Genomic DNA, 11,244 nt, shown 5'->3' on the forward strand with positions numbered 1-11,244 from the left:
AGTTTACAGGTCCAAAATAACAATTTATATTACAGACCCAAATCAAATAAACATTTCTAACACATGCGAAAATTCTAAAAATTTATAGAATTACACAAACATGAGAAAACGACCTGCGATGGAGAAAAGCAGGTTAACTTCAAAAATATCCTCATGTGGCCTGGAAAAATGTTGAACAGGAGTGAGCGTTCGACTCAGAGAGTAAAATATCAATTTTAACAAATAATCTCTATAACTATCTGAACTAATGCACCCTGTAGAGTGAAATGCAACATCAGCAATAAATTCATATCATAACAGTAAAAAGGTAATTTGAAGCACTCACACACCCAATAATATCAATCATAATATATGGGAGCTGATCCCCTATACAGCTCTCTTAAATCCAACCTGGTGCCAGCGAAGAACTCAAGCCGGAGTTTCGCTTAATAAACCAAATCGGGGTCCCAGCGAAGAACTCAAGCCGTGACTACCCCGAAGGACCGGGTCCCAGCGAAGATCTCAAGCCGTGTCTACCCGTCCTATCCATAGTCCACACCACATCACACGCACGCCAACGCACGCACACTGCTCCAAATTACCACAACAACATCCATGGCACTTTAACAGTTATGAATGCAACATAAAACGTGCATAGAGTTTATCTACATAGATACATACATATAAGTGATGCATGGACATGCTTGAACATATAATAATAGTGAAATTACAATTAAAATTAATATTTTACTCACAGACTTAATAGCGATCACTGTGGCGGCTGGGCGGAGGAAGAAGGCTGTCCCGGCTCACCTGACAATTATATTACAATTATTTAATACAATTGACTCAATACAAATCAATAAAAGACCAAATACGTCCTAAGTCGTGCTGAAAATCCAGCAGAGTCTCCCCTATACCTAGGACCTACCCAACCTGCAAAAGGGCTCAAAACACACTTCTATATTCGCAACTCATATATCCACAATTCAATCACATCACACAGCCCCTCCTAGGCCCATCAAATCAGTCATCCATCACAATATGTAAAATTTCAATTTAGTCCTTATAATTGATCATTTTTGCAAAAACTAACCAAACAAGCTCTAAAAATTCTAAAACTTTGCGTCGCGGTCCTTAACAATATTACTAGGCTATTGCAAAAAGAATCATAATTTTATGAGCTACTAAGAATATTTTATGAATTTTTTTATCCTATTTAAGCACTAGAAAATTACGAAAAGTAAGGTTTGGGTTTACCTTTGCCAATTCCGACTTCGGGAACGCGCTCAGGATATCTGACAATGGGGGGTAGCCAAAACTTCGGTCCAATTCGGAGACTTTTCCGGTAACGGGTCTGTCTGGCCGGAAATTCACATACCTGGACAACTGTCGAATTTCCGCAAATTGAGGACACCTACACGAAGCCCATAACACGGGGGTTAGTACATAAATTTTTTGGAATTTTTTGAGCTCATTTAATGCTCGGAAAAACACTGCGAAGTTCTGTGGGACCCATCGTAAAACGATGTCAAAAAATTTTGAAATTTATATCCTCGCAAAGCTCTCTGGTACTCTCGGTTTTCTCGTGGGGTTCATGGTTTGCGAGAAATCTAGCCCGAAAGTCAAAATGGGCTAAAACTTCCCGAGCAAAAATTGGACAAACTGCTCGATGGATTTCGGTGTTCTTGGTGTCTATGGAAAGCTCTAGACGAGTATTCATGTTTAGACACAAGACCCGGTCCGATTGATGGCCGGATCGGCTGGATTTCGACTGGGAAGACGAAGCGGCGAGCTTGCACGTCGCGTCGCTTCGGGCGCCGTTTTTCGGCGTTCCAGGCGGCGGCCGATGGGCTGAGACGGTTGGGGATGGGCGCCGGCAAGCTAGGGTGGCAGGGGAGGTGGCGGCGCGGCAAGGGGAGGAGGGAGGAAAGAGAAAACGGGAGAGGAAGAGAGGAGAGTCGGGACGCGCGAGGGGAGAAGAAGGAAGAAAAAGAAAAGGCCGGTCCGATCCGGTCTGGTTTGATTCAGGATATAAAATTTTGAATTTTTACTCTACCTTGGGACCGAAAACGAGGTCCAAAAATTCCGAAAAAATTCTAGAAAACTCAGAAAAATTTGTAGACTCCAAATATATTTTTAGTTTTGCCACGTGGTCTTTAAATAAATTTTTAAAAATCATCAAAGTTTATATTTTCGGAAAATCGAACCCGATTTTTAAAATCCGAAAAATCTCAAATAATTTCTTAAAATTTAAATAAAATTAAAATATCAATAATACTCATAAAATAATAAAATTTAAAATTTTGGGGTGTTACATTTTTCCCCCCTTACAGAAAATTCGTCCTCGAATTTTACACAAGGCAGAATAAAGTACATGATTACACATTGAACAGATAAGAGTACTTGCTACGCATATCCCGTTTTGACTCCCAAGTGCACTCTTCCACCGACTAGCTCCTCCACAAAACCTTAACTATAGAGATCTGTTTTGATCTTAGCTGTCTTACTTGGTAGTCCACTATGGCTACAGGTTGCTCCTCAAATGTCAAATTTTATTTTAGCTCTATTACATCTGGCTGTAGTACATGGAAAGGATCTAGAATGTATTTCCTGAGCATGGAGATGTGAAACACAGGATGAACGTGAGAAAGGTTGGGTGGTAGGTCCAACCGGTAGGCAACTGCTCCAACTCTATCAGTAACCTCAAAAGGTCCAATATACCGAGGTGCCAACTTGCCCTTCTTTCCAAATCTCATGACTCCCTTCATCGGAGAAACCTTCAGGAATACATAGTCGCCTACTGCAAACTCCACATCCCTTCGTCTGGGGTCTGCATAACTCTTCTGCCTACTGAAAGCTGTTTTCAATCATTCCCTGATTAAAGGGACTATCTCTGAAGTGTACTGCACTAGGTCTACATCATGTACCTTTGCTTCTCCCATTTCCGTCCAACATAGAGGAGACCTACACTTTCTTCCATAGAGTGCCTCATAGGGTGCCATCCCGATGTTGGAATGGTAACTGTTGTTGTAGGCAAACTCCACCAAAGCTAGCTGATCATCCCATTGACCTCCAAATTCCAAAACACTCATGCGAAGCATGTCTTCCAGTGTTTGGATTGTCCTTTCAGACTGTCCCTCTGTCTGAGGGTGGAAAGCCGTACTAAAGTTTAACTGTGTGCCAAGTGCCTCCTGCAACTTTCTCCAAAATCGAGAAGTGAACTGGGGCCCTCTGTCAGATATTATGGAAGCCGAAACTCCATGCAATCTGACTATTTCTCGAATGTAGAGTCGGGTGTACTGTGCCACAGAATATGTAGTCTTCACAGGCAAAAAGTGAGCTGATTTGGTTAGACGGTCTACAATTACCCATATCGAATCATATCCTCGCGTGGTAGGAGGCAACCCAGTCACAAAATCCATAGTGATCATTTCCCACTTCCATTCTGGGATAGGGAGCTCTTGCAGCTTCCCTAACGGTCTCTGGTGTTCAAACTTCACCTTCTGACAAGTCAAGCACTTGGACACGAAGTTTGCTATGTCTCTCTTCATGCCATTCCACCAATAGCTATCCTTCATATGATGGTACATCTTGGTGGAGCCTGGGTGGACATTGTACAGTGTATAGTGTGCCTCTTGCATGATTTCATTTCTAAGATTGTCCACATCGGGCACACATATCCTAGAACCCTGCATAAGGGCACCATCATTGGCAAACCCGAACTCACCACCTTCACCTTGCTGTACTCTTTCTATGATCTTCATCAATTGTTGGTCTCTGTGCTGGGAAACTCTAACTCTGTCTCGCAAGTCTGGCCTCACTGAAAAATGAGTCAACAATACCCCCTCATCTGAAAGATCTAGGATTAAACCTTGATCCATCAACTCATATATTTCCTGAATCAACGGTCTTTTCTCTGCTGAAATGTGCGCCAAACTGCCAGAAGATTTTCTGCTCAAAGCATCTGCTACTACATTGGCCTTCCCAGGGTGGTACTGGATAGTGCAATCATAGTCTTTCAGAAGCTCCATCCATCTCCTCTGTCTCAAGTTTAAATCCCTCTGTTGGAAGATGTACTTCAAACTCTTGTGGTCGGTGTATATCTCGCACACTTCACCATACAGGTAGTGTCTCCAGATTTTTAGTGCAAAGACTACAACTGCCATTTCCAAATCATGGGTGGGGTAGTTCTGCTCATTCCTCTTCAGTTGTCTTGAAGCATAAGCCACTACCTTTCCATTCTGCATCAAAACACACCCTAGGCCAACTCTGGAGGCGTCACAGTACACGGTGTGTCCTTCACTACTCATAAGTAGTGTCAACACAGGAGCGGTGGTTAGACACTCCTTAAGCTTATGGAAGCTCTTCTCACAGTCATCTGTCCAAATGAATGGAACATTCTTCCGAGTTAACTTAGTTAGGGGAGCCGCTATCCAGGAAAAATCTTGTACAAAACGCCTATAGTAGCCAACTAGACCCAGAAAACTTCGCACCTCAGTGACTGTTGTAGGCCTAAGCCATCAGTTACAGCTTCAATTTTCTTGGGATCCACTTGAATGCCGTCACTAGAAACCACGTGTCCCAAGAATGAGATGCTTTCTAGCCAAAATTCACATTTTGAAAATTTGGCATATAACTGGTGCTCCCTCAAAGTCTGCAACACCATTCTCAAGTGCCACACGTGTTCTTCCTCGGTCCGAGAGTATACCAAAATGTCATCTATGAATACGATGATAAAACGGTCCATAAATGGCTTGAACACCCTGTTCATCAAGTCCATGAAGGCTGCTGGTGCATTAGTGAGTCCAAAAGACATCACCAAGAAGTCATAATGACCATATCTTGTCCTGAATGCCGTTTTGGACACGTCCTCATTCCTGATTCTCAACTGATGGTAGCCTGATTGTAGGTCTATCTTGGAAAAGAATCTAGCCCCTTGGAGCTGATCAAACAGGTCATCGATCCGAGGAAGTGGATACTTGTTCTTCACAGTTACCTTGTTCAGCTGTCTATAGTCAATACACAACCTCAATGACCCATCTTTCTTTCTTACAAATAGCACAGGAGCACCCCAGGGTGAAGTTCTGGGACGTATGAAACCCTTATCCAAAAGCTCCTATAGTTGCTCCTTTAACTCTTTCAATTCTGCCGGTGCCATCCTGTAAGGCGACGTTGATATGGGGTTTGTACCCGGCACAACATCAATGCAAAACTCTATTTCCCTTCCTGGTGGTAACCCTGGAAACTCCTCAGGGAAGACATCCATGAATTCTCTGACAACAGGAACATTTTCCATGTTAACACCTTCTACAGATGTATCTCTCACCAATGCCAAATATCCTTGACATCCACGCCTCAACATTTTTCTAGCACTAATTGCTGACACCAAATTATATGGAGCCACGCTCCTGTCACCATCAAAGCTAAACTCTTCCACACCAGGTATGTGAAAATGCACCTTTTTGTTCCTGCAGTCTAAAGTAGCATAATGAGTTGCCAACCAGTCCATCCCCAAAATTACATCAAAATCTATCACTGGTAGAGGAACCAAGTCTGCTGGGAGGATCTTTCCATCCATCACTACTGGGCTACCCGGAAAAACCATATCTACATCTATGTTGTCACCAAGTGGGGTAGCTACCGACAAAGGGCATTCTAAAGTTGTAGGATTTCTACCCAACCTCATGGCAAACACAGGGGAGACAAATGAGTGTGTAGCACCCGGATCTATTAAAACACGAGCCTCATAGGAACAGACCAGAAGAATACCTACCACAACTGCATTTGAAGCCTGAGTATCCTGATGGGTCAGGGTGAAAACCCGAGCTTGACCCCTACCCTGAGTGGCAAAACCTTGATACTGACTTCTACCTCCTGATCTGCCTCCAAATCCACGTCCCCCTTGTCCTCGGCCCTGTTGACCACTGAACTGACTGCCTACCATGCTGGAAGCACCCGGATACAACTGACGAGGAATATTTGCAACAGAACCCTGTGACCCCATCTGTGGCTCGCTGAACATGGGGCATTCCCTAGCAAAGTGACCTAGTTGGCCACACCTGAAGCATACTCCTGAACCCATCATACAAGGTCCTGAATGTCCTCTTCCACACTGTGCACAAGGTGCCAAGGAGGATCCTGAACCAGACCCAGAACTGCTGTACCCTGAACTATGACCACTACTGGATCCGTACCCTGGTTTGAACCCTCGGGATTTTTGTCTAAAACCACTCTTCTTGTTCCTACTTCTTCCTCTGAAATTACTCTGGCCACCACTATCTGGAGCACCCATATGGGGAGCACCTGAAGAACCCTCTGCTCTGTTTTTCATTGCTCTTCCGCTGTCATCCACAGCATAGCTAATCTCTATTTGTCTGGCTCGATCAATTACCACATCAAAAGACTAATCAGACATCATGGCCAGGTTTGCATACCTCCTGTCAAGCCCCTTTAGGAATCTCTTCACCTTCATAGTTTCTGTAGATACTGCTGTAGGGGCATACCTGCTCAATTCCAGAAATTCTGTAGCATACTCATCTACAGACCTGCCATTCTGTCTTAAGGCCTCAAAGGCCCACTACTTTTGATCTCTGAAACTTTCTGGTACAAACCGGTTGATGAACAGTTCTACAAACTGAGTCCACGACAAACCCTCCATCCGAGGTAATATGTAGTCATTCATCCATTGTTTAGGCATAGGCCCCATGACATGCTGTATACACTCTATAAGTCTTCTATCAGTCAACTACAATTCTGTTCCTGCTTGTCTGCAGGAATCCAAAAATCGATATGCGTCGTCTGACACATCATAAGTACCAGGCACTAGCTTATTAAAATTGATGATCTGTTTGTAAGGTTCCCCTCTTGGTGCGGTGGACTACTGCTGTTGTGGAGGGTGGACCATATACTGCGCCATCATGTCGATGGTTCTCTGCAACCCAGCTAGAGTAGCTACCATGAGGTCCATGGGACCCTGTGCCATAAACGACTGATCCTGAACTGATGGCAGCTGCTCTTCTACTTGAGTAGCTCTAGGCCTCCTACCCCGCCTCCTCAGGGCAGGCGCCTCATCCTGTGCTGACACCTCGTCAGGCACATCTAGTTCAGTGCGATGGCGCCTCTCCGCTTCTACGCATTTTCCTGAAATTCAGCAGCATTAGCCCACAAAATTCAAAACTGCACATTATATAGCTCTATAGACTCATGTTTACACACAATATATAAAGCAGAAACTATAAGCAAAGATGACAATGCAAGACGAATGTGGACCCTATTTTCCGCATGTGACTCCTAGTAGACTCTTCCCAACACTTTAGACAATCAATCCCTAAGAATCTGGAGCCTAAGCTCTGATACCACATTTATCATGACCCAACCTATGGGCCGGACTGGCACTAGGACCTGGGCTAGCCTAAAGCCCCCGAGGCCCGTAGTAAGCCTAACTATTCATTAACCCAACTCTAAAGCCCATTTGGGCCCAATTTCAAGAAATAAACCGGACAGAGTCCGGCCATAAAATGGACCTTTGAACGGGGAGTTTTTGACTCACCCGACCTGTAAACACAATAAATAATCAATTGGTGAGCTCAGCTCACCCTCCACATACCCATATCATCATAAAAAATATATGGGAGCTCAGCTCCTTCATCCAGTCCATCAAACATGCATGAAATATTAAGTTTACAGGTCCAAAATAACAATTTATATTACAGACTCAAATCAAATAAATATTTCTAACACATGCGGAAATTCTAGAAATTTATAGAATTACACAAACATGAGAAAACGACCTGCGATGGAGAAAAGCAGGTTAACTTCAAAAATATCCTCCTGTGGCGTGGAAAAATATTGAACAGGAGTGAGCGTTCGACTCAGAGAGTAAAATATCAATTTTAACAATAATCTCTATAACTATCTGAACTAATGCACCCTGTAGAGTGAAATGCAGCATCAGTAATAAATTCACATCATAACAGCAAAAAGGTAATTTGGAGCACTCACACACCTAATAATATCAATCATAATATATGGGAGCTGATCCCCTATACAGCTCTCTTAAATCCAACCTGGTGCCAGCGAAGAACTCAAGCCGGAGTTTCTCTTAATAAACCAAATCGGGGTCCCAGCGAAGAACTCAAGCCGTGACTACCCCGAAGGACCGGGTCCCAGCGAAGATCTCAAGCCGTGTCTACCCGTCCTATCCATAGTCCACACCACATCACACACACGTCAACGCATGCACACTGCTCCAAATTACCACAACAACATCCATGGCACTTTAACAGTTGTGAATGCAACATAAAACGTGCCTAGAGTTTGTCTACATAGATACATACATATAAGTGATGCATGGACATGCTTGAACATATAATAATAGTGAAATTACAATTAAAATTAATATTTTACTCACAGACTTGACAGCGATCACTGTGGCGGCTGGGCGGAGGAAGAAGGCTGTCCCGGCTCACCTGACAATTATATTACAATTATTTAATACAATTGACTCAATACAAATCAATAAAAGACCAAATACGTTCTAAGTCGTGCCGAAAATCCAGCAGAGTCTCCCCTATACCTAGGACCTACCCAACCTGCAAAAGGGCTCAAAACATACTTCTATATTCGCAACTCATATATCCACAATTCAATCACATCACACAGCCCCTCCTGGGCCTATCAATTCAGTCATCCATCACAATATGTAAAATTTTAATTTAGTCCTTATAATTGATCATTTTTGCAAAAACTACCCAAACAAGCTCTAAAAATTCTAAAATTTTGCCCCGCGGTCCTTAGCAATATTACTAGGCTATTGCAAAAAGAATTATAATTTTCTGAGCTACCAAGAATATTTTATGAATTTTTTTATTCTATTTAAGCACTAGAAAATTACGAAAAGCAAGGTTTGGGTTTACCTTTGCCAATTCCGACTTCGGGAACGCGCTCGGGATATCTGACAATGGGGGGTAGCCAAAACTTCGGTCCAATTCGGAGACTTTTCCGGTAACGGGTTTGTCTGGCCGGAAATTCACATACCCGGACAACTGTCGAATTTTTGCGAATTGAGGATACCTACACGAAGCCCACAACACGGGGGTTAGTACATAAATTTTTCGGAATTTTCTAAGCTCATTTAATGCTCGGAAAAATACTGCGAAGTTCTGTGGGACCCACCGTAAAACGGTGTCGAAAAATTTTGAAATTTATATCCCCGTGAAGCTCTCGACGAGTGGAGCGCTCTGGTACTCTCGGTTTTCTCGTGGGATTCACGGTTTGCGAGAAATCTAGCCCGAAATTCAAAATGGGCTAAAACTTCCCTGGCAAAAATTGGACAAACTGCTCGATGGATTTCGGTGTTCTTGGTGTCTATGGAAAGCTCTCGACGAGTATTCATGTTTAGACACAAGACCCGGTCCGATTGATGGCCGGATCGGCTGGATTTCGATTGGAAAGACGAAGCGGCGCGCTTGGCGTCGCGTCGCCGGCCAGGCTGAGGTGGCTGAGGTGGTGGCGGGGATGGGTGCCAGTGGCGAGGAGGTGGTAGCGCGGCAAGGGGAGGAGGGAGGAGAGAGAAAACGGGAGAGGAAGAGAGGAGAGTCGGGACGCGCGCGGGGAGAAGAAGGAAGAAAAAGAAAAGGCCGGTCCGATTCGACCGGTCCGATCCGGTCCGGTTTGATTCAGCCGGTTCGATTTAGGATACAAAATTTGAATTTTTACTCTGCCTTGAGACCGAAAACGAGGTCCAAAAATTTCGAAAAAATTCTAAAAAACTCAGAAAAATTTGTAGACTCCAAATATATTTTTAGCTTTTCTACGTGGTTTTTAAATAAATTTTTAAAAATCATCAAAGTTTATATTTTCGGAAAATCGAACCCGATTTTTAAAATCCGAAAAATCTCAAATAATTTCTTAAAATTTAAATAAAATTAAAATATCAATAATACTCATAAAATAATAAAATTTAAAATTTTGGGGTGTTACAGTGTCACGTGATAAACTTTTCAAAAAAAGTGTCATGTGTTATTTTATTAGAAATATCTCTTTGCTTTATATATATATATATATATATATATATATATATATATATATATATATATATATATTTATTTATTTCTTTGCCATATAGTGCATACCGATACACAACAACTTGCACCTCTTCCTGCATCGTTCCCCATGCCTGCAATACCATACAATGCTGATAGTGGTCTTCTTGATTCCATTATCACATCTACGCCAGGCCTAAGTTTTCCACCTCCATCTCCCGTCGATGATATGATACCTTCCACTCTTAGACAAATGAAAGGAGGTATTCCTGGCCCAAAAGAAAATTTTTTTCTTTAATGAAAAAAGTGTTAGGCCAGTTTTTGAGTCTCAAAACACCTGCACCCCTAGCACCATTGACCTTATCCTTGTAATAGCGGCTTCTTAGCACACAACCAACCTTATCCCCAACCCTTCTGTCTTAGTCACTTTCGAACCTAAGGTACTAAAAACGTCAAACTCTCTAACCCACACTTCCCTTATTGATCCCACATTGAACCCAGAGTAATCGCTTGAAACCAATGTCAATGATGCTTACAACCTTTTCTCTATGGAGGAGATCCCAAGTCTCTTTGTTGAGTATTTGACCTTGAATGTTATCACAAATGTGGACATTGACAAGATCTTTCAGGAACTACCTTTCCTCACCCAACACTTTCAACTATCTGCTATGAATATTTTAGCATCTATTAACCTTTTCTTATCTCATAACATTGCTAAAGTAATAGAGAAAAGCTTACCTACAGCTTCCCATCATTTAAACCATAATACTTTCCTTGGAACCAAGTCACAACGATGAGGCCCTTAACTTTCCTCTAGAAAAAGAGCCTAATAACACTCAGGAGCCTAGACTAAATAAACATAACAAGCCTATATCTATTTATAGTAAGCTCCTCTTCCCTTTCCTTATAAGCCCAAATCTAAAAGGGCTTTAGAGAAAAAATAAATTGCAGCCAATGTCTCCCCACTGGATATACCATAAAATGTTTTGGGCCTTAAAACGTTGCTCAGTTGGAACCAACTCATCTTCCTTCCATCGACCTTGTTCCCACCAGGTCAAGAATATCATCAATCTCTTACTACAGTCCCATGCAACGTTGAGCGTTCCTCCAAGCAGATGAAAGATTTACATACCTGGAAGGGTCTTGCTAGAAATAAGCCAAAACTCAATACAGGGTAGTTATCTGAGATATTGAAAATGATAATGGGATGATTGATAAT

This window comes from Hevea brasiliensis, chromosome 13, assembly GCF_030052815.1.
Source record: "Hevea brasiliensis isolate MT/VB/25A 57/8 chromosome 13, ASM3005281v1, whole genome shotgun sequence".
Taxonomy (NCBI): Eukaryota; Viridiplantae; Streptophyta; class Magnoliopsida; order Malpighiales; family Euphorbiaceae; genus Hevea; species Hevea brasiliensis.